The 12392-nt window shown below is 44.2% G+C and overlaps 1 long non-coding RNA gene across 2 annotated transcripts in view; it reads left to right on the forward strand.

Moving 5' to 3' along the window:
* The window catches only part of LOC138284223 (uncharacterized), a 120611-nt gene that overhangs the window by 79984 nt on the left and 28235 nt on the right, over positions 1-12392 (forward strand). The window contains exon 4 of one of the 2 annotated variants that reach the window (XR_011201363.1): positions 11867-12052. The exons of the other annotated variant lie outside the window; for it this stretch is intronic. This is a non-coding gene — a long non-coding RNA (uncharacterized lncRNA). The remainder of the gene's footprint in view (positions 1-11866; positions 12053-12392) is intronic. 2 annotated transcript variants of the gene reach the window in all.

A 12392-nucleotide genomic window follows, 5' to 3' on the forward strand; every position in this document is an offset into this window, starting at 1 on the left:
GTGGATCTGAGCAGACGATCCAAGTTCCCCTCCTTTAGGTCCGCCATAGAATGGTAGACCTGTATGCCTAAATATTTAAAAGTTGAGGTAGACCAAGGGAGCTGATATTTAGGTAATCTCCTGTGTTGTTCATTTTGTGTAGGGGCAAGGGGGACTATACATGATTTGGACCAGTTTATGTGTAGTCCGGAGGCCAATGCAAAGCTATCTAATATTAGCATTATTTCTGTGACGGATGTAGAATGCTTACGTAGATAAATTAGGGCATCATCGGCGTACAAAGACACAATATGATATGAGTCAAATTCTGGTATGCCCCATTTATGTGCATCATTACAGAGTTTGATTGTTAAAGGTTCCATTGCGATAGAAAATAGTAGGGGGGAGAGCGGACAGCCCTTTCAGGTGCCTCTGCCTATGGGAAGTTCTTCAGAGATGATTTGTTAAGTTTTAACTTGGGCTATGGGTTTGTGATATAGTGTCCTGATCCAATTTATGAAGCCGCGTTGGAATCCAAATGCTTCTAGTGTTCGGTAGAGGTAGTCCCAGCTAAGTGTATTGAAAGCTTTTTCTATGTCCAGGGACATAGCTACTGCTTCCTCCTCAATGGGTTCGTGCATTAAGCAAATTAACCTTCTGATGTTTAGGAAGGTGTTTCTGCCTGGTATAAAACCGGATTGATCTGGGTGTATTAAGTTTGGTAAGTAAGGGAGTAGTCTGTTTGCTAAGATCTTCCCTAGGAGTTTACAGTCAGAGTTGAGGAGAGGGAGAGGTCTATATGACCTTACATCTAGGGGGTCGCGGCCTGGCTTTGGGAGCACAACTATTAGTGCCTCGCGCATAGAGTTTGGGAGTTGCTTTCTATTGTGAGCTTCATTGAACACCTCAAGGAGGGGTTGCAGTAGATGATTAGATTGTGATTTAAAATATTCCGCTGGTAGGCCGTCTGGGCCTAGAGATTTATTATGTGCCATTTGAGAAAGAGCCAGGCGTAATTCTTCTATTGTGATGGGACCGTCTAACATTTCTGAGTTGCTCATTATGTGTGGGTTTTGGGGAATCATTGTTAGTAGTGCAGATAGTTGTTGTTCAGTGGGAGGAGTGGATGATTGATATAGAGTGCGGTAATACATATGGAAGGCTGTGTTAATCTTGACCTGGGTGTTAACAGCAAGGCCTGTGTGAAGTTTAATCGCACCTATAGGTGATGACTGCGTTGGCTGGCGGACCAACGAAGCTAGCAGTTTCCCGGATCTGTCTCCCTCAGCGTGTTGTCGTGCCTGATAGTGTCTGTAATCATGTTTACATAGCCTAGTGTCTGCCTTCCTGTAGCTGGCTCTAAGAGCGATCAGCGTATCTGGCGTTGGTATATTCACAGTGGCCTCCACTGCCGCCTTACGTAACTTGATTTCTATTTCTTGTAACTCTTTAGTGAGTAATCTTCTGACTCCCACAGTGGCCGCCAAACAGTGGCCTCTAACCACAGCTTTATGGGCATCCCATTCAATGGCTCGTGTTGAGGCGGTGTCTTTATTTGACGTGAAGTAGTTTGATGAGAATTTGGATATCTCTGCTTGAAAGGGCGGGTCATTGAGGGCTTCTGGTTGTAAGCGCCAGGTTGGGATGCAAGCATATGTGTGACCCCATGATTTTGTGGTGTGTAGAGGATTGTGGTTTGAAATGGTGCGGGCTAGATATTCGGACTTATTTATTTTGTGAATTATGTCAGGCGTTGCAAATAACATGTCTATCCTAGTGTGTATTTTATGTACTGATGAGTAGTAAGAGTATTCGCGTTGCGAGGGATGACCCGCCCTCCAAATTTCTTTCAGGCCATTGTTAGTGGCCCATTTTACTAGGTCAGCAGATGTGTGTCTGGCTGGTGCAGTGGCCAATGGAGGGATTGCACGGTCCATATGTATGTCTAGTACCGAATTAAAATCGCCGCCCCATATACTAGCCACGGATGGGTCTTTGAGCTTGCAGTTGTTAAGCATCCATAGGAATTCACGTTGGCCTGCATTGAGGGTATATAGAGCGGTTGAAGCTAAAGGTTAACCATCTAGGACCCCTTCCATTAGCACATATCGTCCATTTGGATCGATTTGTGTACGGGACATTACAAATGGGACCCCTGGTGCCACCCAGATCGCCACCCCGCGAGCAAAGGTCAAGAAGATAGCGCCATACATTTGACCCGGCCATTTTGCGCGTAAGTTTTCTAGTGAGGCCTTGTTGAGGTGAGTCTCCTTTAGCATAGCAATATGTGTCCAATGCCGCTTAAGATACGCGTGAATTTGTTGACGATTGCGTGTGGTTGCCATGCCCCTGACACTCCATGTGATTATTTTATATTGTGGAGTGCTATGTTGTTGTTGGGGTGCCATGGTGTGTATGCCGTTTTATTGAGCTTTGCAGATGTGTTGCCCTTGTGTTATGCGCCTCTATGAATTCCCCAGTAAACTTTATGTATAGGCATTTACCGGCTGCGGTAGTGACTTCAATATTTGTGGTAAGGGTGTGTTTATAACGGCAATTATTATGATTGTGAGCTACATTACGTGCCTTAAGTGGATCACGTCCAATGACATAAAAATCAACAACTATATATAACATTAATTGTGCATACAACACGGCTGGGAGATAGCCAGTGTCTGCCATCTTGAAGAACCAGTCCATATGGAGTTGGGGGTGCTTCGGGTGCATGTATACGAGTCGGCGGATGTCTCGGCCCGTTTTGCACTTGTTGCTGGTGCGTCCGCGTGGGGTTCTACGTCAGCTTTAGGTTAGTAGCACGGCTTGACTATACGCCACTTGGTTCCAAGCTGTCAAGCAAGGTAGGCAGTGTACACGGGGGAGGGACTTGCCCCCAGTTGTAGAGATGTTCTGGGCCTGCTTGGTTAGCAAATGTCATCTGCTGTGCGCGGTGTGAGGGTAGGGCTGCGGTTGGAGTCTGTAGAGTTATACTGTGTGTCTAGTTCCTGCTTTCCTTCATTTTGGGTGGACAGAGAAGTTGGAGATGTGTTGACAAAGCGCGTTGTAGCCTGCAGTAGTGAGGAACGCTCTGCATGGGCCTGTTCAGGTGAAGGTTTAGTGTCTTGTTTTCTGTGAGGTTTTCGTCTAGTCTTCGGGGATGACCATTTTTCCGCTGGGTTCCTCGAATTTGTCTGGTCAGCGAGGCCTTTGGCATGCAGCCAGGTCCAGGCGTCCTCGGGGGTGGTGAAAAAGAGAGTCTGGGTGTCATTCTGTATACGCAGTTTTGCGGGGAATAAAAGAGCGTACTTAATGTTATGTTCACGTAGTCTTTCTTTGACCCTGAAAAAGGAGTTGTGTTTCTTTTGTACTTCCGTGGTGAAGTCTGGATAAGCCGTGATCTCTGCGTTTTCGTATCTTACAGGGCCTGATTTTCGGAACAGTTGTAGGATGAGATCTCTATCACTGTAGTTAAGGAGTCTTGCTATGAGCCGGCAGGGATGTGCTCCCGGTGGGGGGGGGGGGTCTTCCAGGCACTTTATGTGCTCGCTCCACTGAGAAGAATTTAGGAATGTTATTTTGTAGTATTGTACCCGTTAGCCATTGCTCAATGAATAGTTCTGTGCTGGGACCTTCTGCCCGTTCCAGAAAACCCACGAATCGGGCGTTGTTCCTGCATGATCTGCCCTCAGAGTCCTCGGCCCTGCGCCTCAGTGCTTCAACTTCGGTTGATACTGTCGACAGTTGTTGTTGAAGGTCTTTTATCGATGGTGTTATCCGTGACGTATCTTCTTCGTGTGTTGTTACTGTTTCCTCAACTGCTTGTTGGTTCATGCGAAGAAGGTTGACGTCTTCTGTGACTGTTCCTATTTTTGCTTCTAGTGTGGATTTGGTGTCTAGGATGGCTTGTAGTATGTTCTCAAATTGCATTGTATGAGTTTGTAAGGTTGCCTCCAGCTTCTGAAGTGCTTGGTATGTGACAGAGGGTTCCGGTGGCGGAGCCGGCTCGTTTGGGTCCATGTTTCCTGGTGGTGCCCATGGGGTCTTTGGCTTGCCCATTAATGGTCTAAGTGTGGCTTGTTTTGGTACCGTGGGGCTGTCGTGTTGCCTTCTGATCGATCTTGGAACTGTATTAATTAAGTTTGCAGTGTTATTTTTTTGGCACTATTGGGATCAGGGTAGCGCCAATTCGAGGGTGTAGGATTAGATTGATATAGACGCACAAGCCCCTTGTTCTGTGTAAGTGGGGGCAATGACTCAGCCCACGGGAGCTTGAGTGCAAGGCAAGTTGCGCCGTTCATGGTCAATAAGTTGGAGTTTTAAGCAGTTGTTAGTTGAGCACTATGGCGGTCATTCTGACCACGGCGGTCGGTGGTCGCCGCCCGCCAAGCGGTTCCTGCCGAAAGACCGCTCGCGGTCAAAAGACCGCGGCGGCCAGGCGGGCGACCGCCAGAAGACCGCCGCCCAGCCCAGCGGGACAGCCCCTTCAACAATGAAGCCGGCTCGGAATGGAGCCGGCGGAGTTGAAGGGGTGCGACGGGTGCAGTGGCACCCGTCGCGATTTTCACTGTCTGCACAGCAGACAGTGAATATCTTTGTGGGGCCCTGTTAGGGGGGGCCCTGCACTGCCCATGCCAGTGGCATGGGCAGTGCAGGGGCCCCCAGGGGCCCCACGGCACCCGTTCCCTCCATCCTGGTTCTGGCGGTGGACACCGCCAGAAACAGGCTAGCGGGAAGGCAGTCGGAATCCCCATGGCGGTGCTGCAAGCAGCGCCGCCATGTCGGATTCCCTGGGCCAGCGGGAAACTGGCGGGAAACCGCCAGCTCCCCTTTTCTGACCGCGGCTTTGCATTGGTGCCTCCGGGTGGCTTACTTGCTTTACGGGGCCCCGTGTGCCCGACCTGGAGAGGGGAGGAGTCCTGCTAACCCGAGGGAGCGGCGCCGGGAGGCCTGCTGGTACAATGCCGCCACCCATGTGACGGGTCTGCTGTGCTTGGTTAATGCGGCTTGGGCAGGGGGGCCTCGAGACCGCAAGGCCGCTTCTTGTTGTTTTGGGCCCTCACCTTTATTGCAGGTCCCGAGCCGAGTTCGCCGCCGCCCCGCCAGGTCGGCTATACGGTGCTCAGGTTACGGCCCTTTCTCTGCTTCACCCCCGACCGGGGTGCGAAGGCTGCCGAGTCTGTCCTTGTTCGCGGCCGCGTGGGCTGTTCGGGCTCTCGTCCACATGATCGCGGCACAGCGACCCCGGAGGCACCTGGAGTGTTTTCTGCAGTGCCTGAGGGGTCCCGATGATTGCGCATACGGCGCCTACCGTTTAGGTGAACAGATGCGAGTTATGAAGGATTTTGCCGAGGGCTGAGAGGGGAGCTGGGGTTTATGCGACCGCACTGGCCGCCATGTTGGCCACGCCCCATGGCCATCTTACTTAACACTAAAAAAAAACCTAGAAATTCACTGAAAAAACAAAGGTTACAGGGACATTATGAAGAGGTACACATTTTACACACACAAAAACAATAGATATTCAGCTGTTATAGTTACAGTTATTTTAAGTAACCGTGACTCCTGTCCTGAGGTAACTATAACTCAAGCCTTTGTCATGCATTGCTAATTACACCAGATATATCATCACTCATGACATCTTCTGTGACCTCATTGATAATATCACTTTAACATTTGCAGTAAAATTAATAATGAGCAAACTGTGCATGGGGGAACACGAGTTGTAGTTACCTTATGGCACAAGATAGATTTACTTGACATAGCTCTAAGTACAATAGCTGTATTTCTATGGTTTTGTGCTTGTGAAATCTGAACTTAACTGAAATGTCTTGTTTTTTTTTATATATTTCTATGGTGTTTTTATTTGAAGCTTGCACTCCAAGGTTTGTGAAAGCTTGATTATTGGCAACGTGTTTTAATCCCAACTGAAACTATTTTTTACTTGAAATAGTCTCACAACTCCCATAGCACTCAATGACCTTTGGAATAATGTATATGAAAAGAAAAAAGTAATCTAAATCTCAGTCCATTATTGACTTATTGGTCGATGAATATCTATATCTTCTTGTACAGTCGATCAATATCAGCCGATCGTGCTAGTGATAGATGAATCAATGTTTGCTTTATTCTTTTTCAAGTTGCACAGAATCAGTCAAATATACAACAACAGCCAACACATGTTTCGTCACACGTTGTGACATTTTCAAGGCACTGAAGGTATGTAAAGATGAGTCCCACTTCATTGGCATAGGAATATAAACGATCAGTAACTGTGATATATTAATCTAAGTCTTCTAACAAGCATCTTATAATGAGATAAACATATGTCGCTGAGCAAAGACCCAAGTAAGAAAATGAGTTGAATCAGTTGAAAACAACTCAGTAATGTTTGTCAGTCATACTGGGACCAGTTTTTTCTCGTGTGTCACTTGCCAATGATAAGATAGCAAGAGAGAAATTTGTATCCCCTTTCTTGATTTTTGGGTGCTAGAACGCCTCTCAGTGGGGTATCTCAAAGCAGACAGTCACAGCATGTCGTGACCATTTGCGCTGAGAAAGTTGCTGCTCAAGTACAAAATCTCCTTGTGTGGCAGAAAGAAGCAGCCCCCTCTGGAGAGCGATGTAGTGCTGTTCACCCTTACAGCACAGAAGAAGCTACTGATGCTACCAATCATCATGAGCAGCGCAATGTTCCTGATTTTGCCTGCTCACAGAATTCTGCAGAATCTAACTGCTCGTTGCCAAGCTACCAAGGGTTCAGCCAGGATTAATTTATTGAGACTTTGACTGGACATAGTGGGGGTTTGTGGCTGAGCATTTATGTAACACCGTGGAATTCTGTGGAGTAAAACTCAGTTCCACACACCTTGAATTCACATAGTTCGCACAGCACCTTAAGCACTGCCACTCTTGTCTAAAAGATTCTCCCAATCAGCAGGCAACTGCCGGCAGAGAGAACGTCCATCTGTAACATTCTGTCTCCTCGTTCCAGTAGAGCCTGCCATCACCAAAAACACCTCAAGGCAGATTACAACACATCCTCCTTCACTAATCTTAAATGAACTATAACCAATTGACTATAATTTACACAGTAAAATGAACAATTAATACCTTACTCCAGAAATAAAAAAATGATAAATAATACACTGTGAATATAAACTGAAACCATAACAAATAATAAACAACTACAAAATTACGTGACATAATCATTCAAAAACAAAGGTGGTCTTCTGAGTCTAGAAATTCTAGTGCCTACAAGATTAGGAATTACACTAGTAGCATCAAGACCAGCTGCTAAATTTGCACCATGCTCACCACTTCCGCCACCTACCTGACCACTTACCCCTCTACAAGTCACACGAGGATATGCCACATCTTCATCCTCCATTAACATATAACCACTGCACTCACCACTACTCTCTCCATTCCTCTCATTCAATTCAGAACCATACTTCGCCACCCTCCTTGAATTCCAGCGTTGTCCATTTGAGAGAACCACATGCCACTTTTGAACTTCCTGCACTCTGAACGGTCCCAAAAATGTGCTCATACCTTTCCTCACCCTTCCTGATTTAACTTTCACCCAATCTCCTGGTTTTATCCTCAGATCACTACAAACTGTTTTATTTTCATGACCATTGTAGGGTAAATCTCACCTCTCAATCAAATTTCCCATCCACGATGGTTTAAGTCTACACATGGGTTTTCTACCTCTCATGTCCGAAAATGGTATCATGCCTGTTCTTAGGCTCTCTGTGGTACGATATGACCAAACAAGCTCTGAGATTACGAGCTCTACATCCAATCCATTAGCTATTGCTAACTGTAACCCCCCTTTGGTCATGTGATTAGCCTGTTCTACAATTCTATTGGCACAAGGGTTATATAAGGCTGTATGTGCATGTTTTACACCACACAACTCCCAATTTTTTTTTAATTTCACTCGAAGTCAATTGTGTACCATTGTCTCTGATCAGAACTATGGGAAAACCCTCCTCAGTAAAACTATCTCTCAAAGCTCTTATAGTTGCAGACGTTGTGACCTGAGTCATGAATTAGCCATTTAGAGTGCACATCCCCTATAACTAGTGCAAAATTCCTTCCTTTACCTGTTCCTGACAACGGTCCAATGAAATCCAAGCATACGCCATGCCATGGCTTGTCAGGATCTGTTATACTGCCACAACCACATTGTGCTCCAACTTTCAAATGCTTTTCACTCTGTATACATTCAGAACACCGCTCAACCCATCTCACAACATCATCATCCATGCCAGGCCACCAAAACTCCATTCTCAGACTTTTTTTTGTAATGGTTTGTCCCAGGTGTCCCTCATGAGCAATGTCGAACAACCTTTCCCGTACAGCTGCAGGTGGAACAATTTTTAATCCTCGCAAAACCATCCTACCATTTATTTCTGATTGCTCATCCAATACTTTGTTGTAAGGCCGTACTAGCACTGGAAGAGTGCTATCTTGCCTCCTCCCTTTTTTCATTAAGTCTATAACATTTTTAATACATTGTCATCCTCCATTGCCAAAAGCCAATCTGTCTCATTTACTATGCCCTTACTCCAATGAGTGATTTCAAGCACACTCGCAGCAGCCCCTTCTTGTTCACACACTAGCACTTTTTCTTCATCCACTAGTTGCCAACCCGGAATGTACTCAATTCTGTAACTATACTCCTGCAAGCATGAGGCTAATATGCCCAGTCTTGCTGATCCCTTGCCAGTTCCACTACGCAAAAGTACTTTTAAACTTTCCGTCTTACTGCCAAAGTTCTTCACAAATTTGGAGTAATATTCGATCAAGCCCAAGAAGGATCGCAGTTGTTCTTTGTCTTTAGGTGGAGGTGCAGATCTAATAGCTCCTAACAAATTCTTTTTTGGTTTGATCCCTTCCTCGGACAAGGAGTGACCAAGATATTCCACTTCTTTCACCGGGAACTGACATTTTTCTTGCCTTGAGGTCAGTCCAAATACTGACAGTCTATCCAACATAATTTTCAGGGTAACATCGTGATTTTCGATAGTATCACCAAAAACTAGAATATCATCTTGAAAAAACATTATCCAAGCCCTTGAAAATTTCATTCATCATTCTCTGGAAAACACTAGCAGCAGATGCTTACCCGACAAGCATCCTAGTGAACTGATACGTGCCTTCCATGGTGATGAACGCTGTGAGGGCTTTTGATTTTGGATGTCGTTTTATTTGATGGCATGAATGTTTAAGATCCAACTTTGAGAAATACTTAGCACCTTTAATTAACAAAACCAACTCATTGATATTTGGCAATGGAAAATTGTCTGTGACTATATTTTGGTTCATCCCTCTTAAATCCACACAGAATCACAATTTCCCGTCTTTTTTTAAAAAAAATGACAACAGGTGACAACCATTCCGATGCCTCCACAGGTTCAATAACTCCATTCTCCAACATTTCTTCGAGTAGTTCTTTAACCTCCCCTCTAAGTAATACTGGCACTTTCCTGGCCTTATGTTGTACAGGAATAGATCCCTGTTTCAATTTGATTTCATGAACATAACCTTTCAATTCACCATTTCCTTTATAAACATGTCCTTTGCTCCACAAAAAATATCTGTTAAAGAGATATCTTCTACAACAGTGACATGGGTAGGAGCGCAAGGATTTATGATAATATGAAGATCATATTGATATTGCTAACCTAAAATAGGAGGACCATACTCTGCCACATAAACCTTGTCTAGGATCTTCCTTTCTTTGAATACAATTTCAGTGAGCATATAACCAATAATATCAATCTGTTTCCCTTGATAACCTTGAGGATTATTGTCTTTTGGTAACAATCGAGCTGAAGGCCACTTTTGGAAGAACAGACATTTTGGTATAATGGTGTACAAGGAACCAGAATGTACCATTAGCTCCACTGGCATATTCTTTATGATAAATTCTGCTTTGGGTTTTCACATTCTTCCTATTTCTACTTCTACACTGTTAGCCTCAGACACGCACAAAACTCTCTCAACTTTGTCACACTTGAATATGTCCCCTACCGCATCAACAACCATGGCCACTTTGCCTTTATTAAGTTCTTTCTCCTTGCAAACTCTTGCAAAATGCCCTTTACGATCACATCTCTGACATTCTTTCTCTACAGCAAAACAAGTCTTTGATTCAGAAGTGAGATACTTACTACCACACTTGGTACACATTTTGCTATTAGCTCTACTGTTGCTGGAAAAATAATTACTGTACCTCCCCCACGACGATTTAGTAGTGACAGCTACGTCACTCTCAATCAATTATATTTCTTTAGAACATCTTGCCTCGTTCCTTTCCATCTGCTTCATACAAAACTCAACCACTTTTGCAATCTCTATAGCATCGTTCAACATAGGATCCATTGCTGCACACAACCTTTCTTCCATTTTCTTGCTTCTACATTGTACAATGAGCTGATCTCTGATTAATTCCTCAGTCATCGCCCCAAATCTGCACTTAACTGAATGCTCCCTCAAACGGGTGACAAATTCGTCCACAGATTCACTGTCTTTTTGCGGTTGCGCATAAAATTTAAATCTTTGCATGACAACACTTTCAGTTTTTGCAAACCTCAACTACAACTTTCACCTCGCCTCTATAAATACATCTTCAGTAGGTTGTCCTGCCTCATCAACAGCCTTTTGCAAATATTTAAATACATGGTGACCCTCTTTGCTTAAAGAACTAAGGGCCAGATGAACCAAAGGGTTTTTCCCATTTTGTGTCAATGGGAAAATGTGTTCGTACATATGGCCCTAAGTAAAATAGCTCTTTTCCTATCAGAAGAGAAACCTAAACCATCTAAAGCTTCAAGATAGTTATCAAACATATCTATCCACTCCTCCCATTCTATTGGTGGACTCCGCGATTGCTCAAAAAGACAAGGGTATACAGTTCCAAACAATGGGTACTGTACAAATTCTAAGGATCCAAAAAATCTATTTGATTTCGAACAAGAGCCCTCACTCACCAAATGGTGACATGCTTCATCATCGGGCTTTTGCTCCGCGTCAGGCCGGCACTACAATGCCTGATGGGCCCCTCATGAGGGCTCTTTGCTGGACATCTTTTAAATGTAGAAATGCTGGTCGGTGAATGGCGGAAAATGGGATTGGTATGTGGGGGTGTGAGAATAAAAATGGCTAGAGGTCTAGAAAGATTATTTTAATTAAACAACGACCCATGTCATGATTAAAAACCAAATACGGGTAAAGATTAGAGATGATGTCTAATCCACCCTCAAAATAAACAAAAAGCAATCCCAAAATTCAGGGAAAGCAAAAGGTAGGCACAGATATCACCATGCTACTAATATACTAGTCAACATGTTTCTTGCAAAAGATGTCAATTAAGATCTAAGCGATTCGTCAGGACCAAAACGTACCTAATCCACATGTCAAAACCAAATAGGAATCTGTTTATCACTGGAACCCTCCCTGTATTAAAGGATGGGCCGCATCGGAAAACAGCGGGCATCAGTAGTCCAAGCTGGTTTTAGTGAACCTGCAATCCAGGACCACCAGGCAGCTCAGCACCTACCCAAAGCTCCATGTTCCCGGGAATGTGAGGACTCCCCGATTGCATCAAGAATTGCAGTGGGGAATTAAAAGCTGTAGCTGGAATATCCATGTCTTACTGTACAATATGACTTATAGTAAATTGACACATATGCCTATACTAACAAAACCTTTTTTTTTTACAAGTGCTGTACTATATGTGTATGTTTTTTTTAATTATAGCAATAATAAAAATGCAAAACGCACTTTAAGAACGCTAATTATAACATATCCTTCTTTGTTTTTATTTTTAATCCTTCCTCTTTTCTCCCTCTTTACTTCCTCTTTCCTTCTCCTTTTTCAGCTTAAGGTGTGCCTATCACCGCAAAAGGTACAATAATATGCATGGTAATGTCATAACTGTGTATCCGGTATGGGAGGGATGAAAACGAACGCCTTGAAAATAAAGTTAAGCAATAAAAGCTTCCTTTGCGCTCTATATGGCAGCCGATGATGTAGCTGGACGTGCTTTGCTTCTGTAGACATGAAGGTAAACACCACAAATGCATATATGTATAACAAGTGTTTTCCCTAATCTCTAAAATGGCCGCCGATGGCGTCGGTGAACGTGGCTTGACGTCTTTGTTGCTAGGAGATTGAGCCCCTTTCCAGTAATGTTAGGACCCAGTAAGTCAGCACGCTCGTGTCCAAACTGCTTGAAACGAAGCATGCGTGAGAGAATAAAGACGATTGCAGCGTAAAGCCAAAGTACACTTACCAGGTAAAATACAAATAGTTTTTAGTAAAGAGTAGTCAATGCACTTGAATTGAATCCACGGGTAGCAATAAATTAAAGCCTTCTGTTGAATTCCAAAAAAGTGGGATCCAAG

The sequence above is a fragment of the Pleurodeles waltl genome, chromosome 3_1, assembly GCF_031143425.1.
Source record: "Pleurodeles waltl isolate 20211129_DDA chromosome 3_1, aPleWal1.hap1.20221129, whole genome shotgun sequence".
NCBI classification, from domain to species: domain Eukaryota; kingdom Metazoa; phylum Chordata; class Amphibia; order Caudata; family Salamandridae; genus Pleurodeles; species Pleurodeles waltl.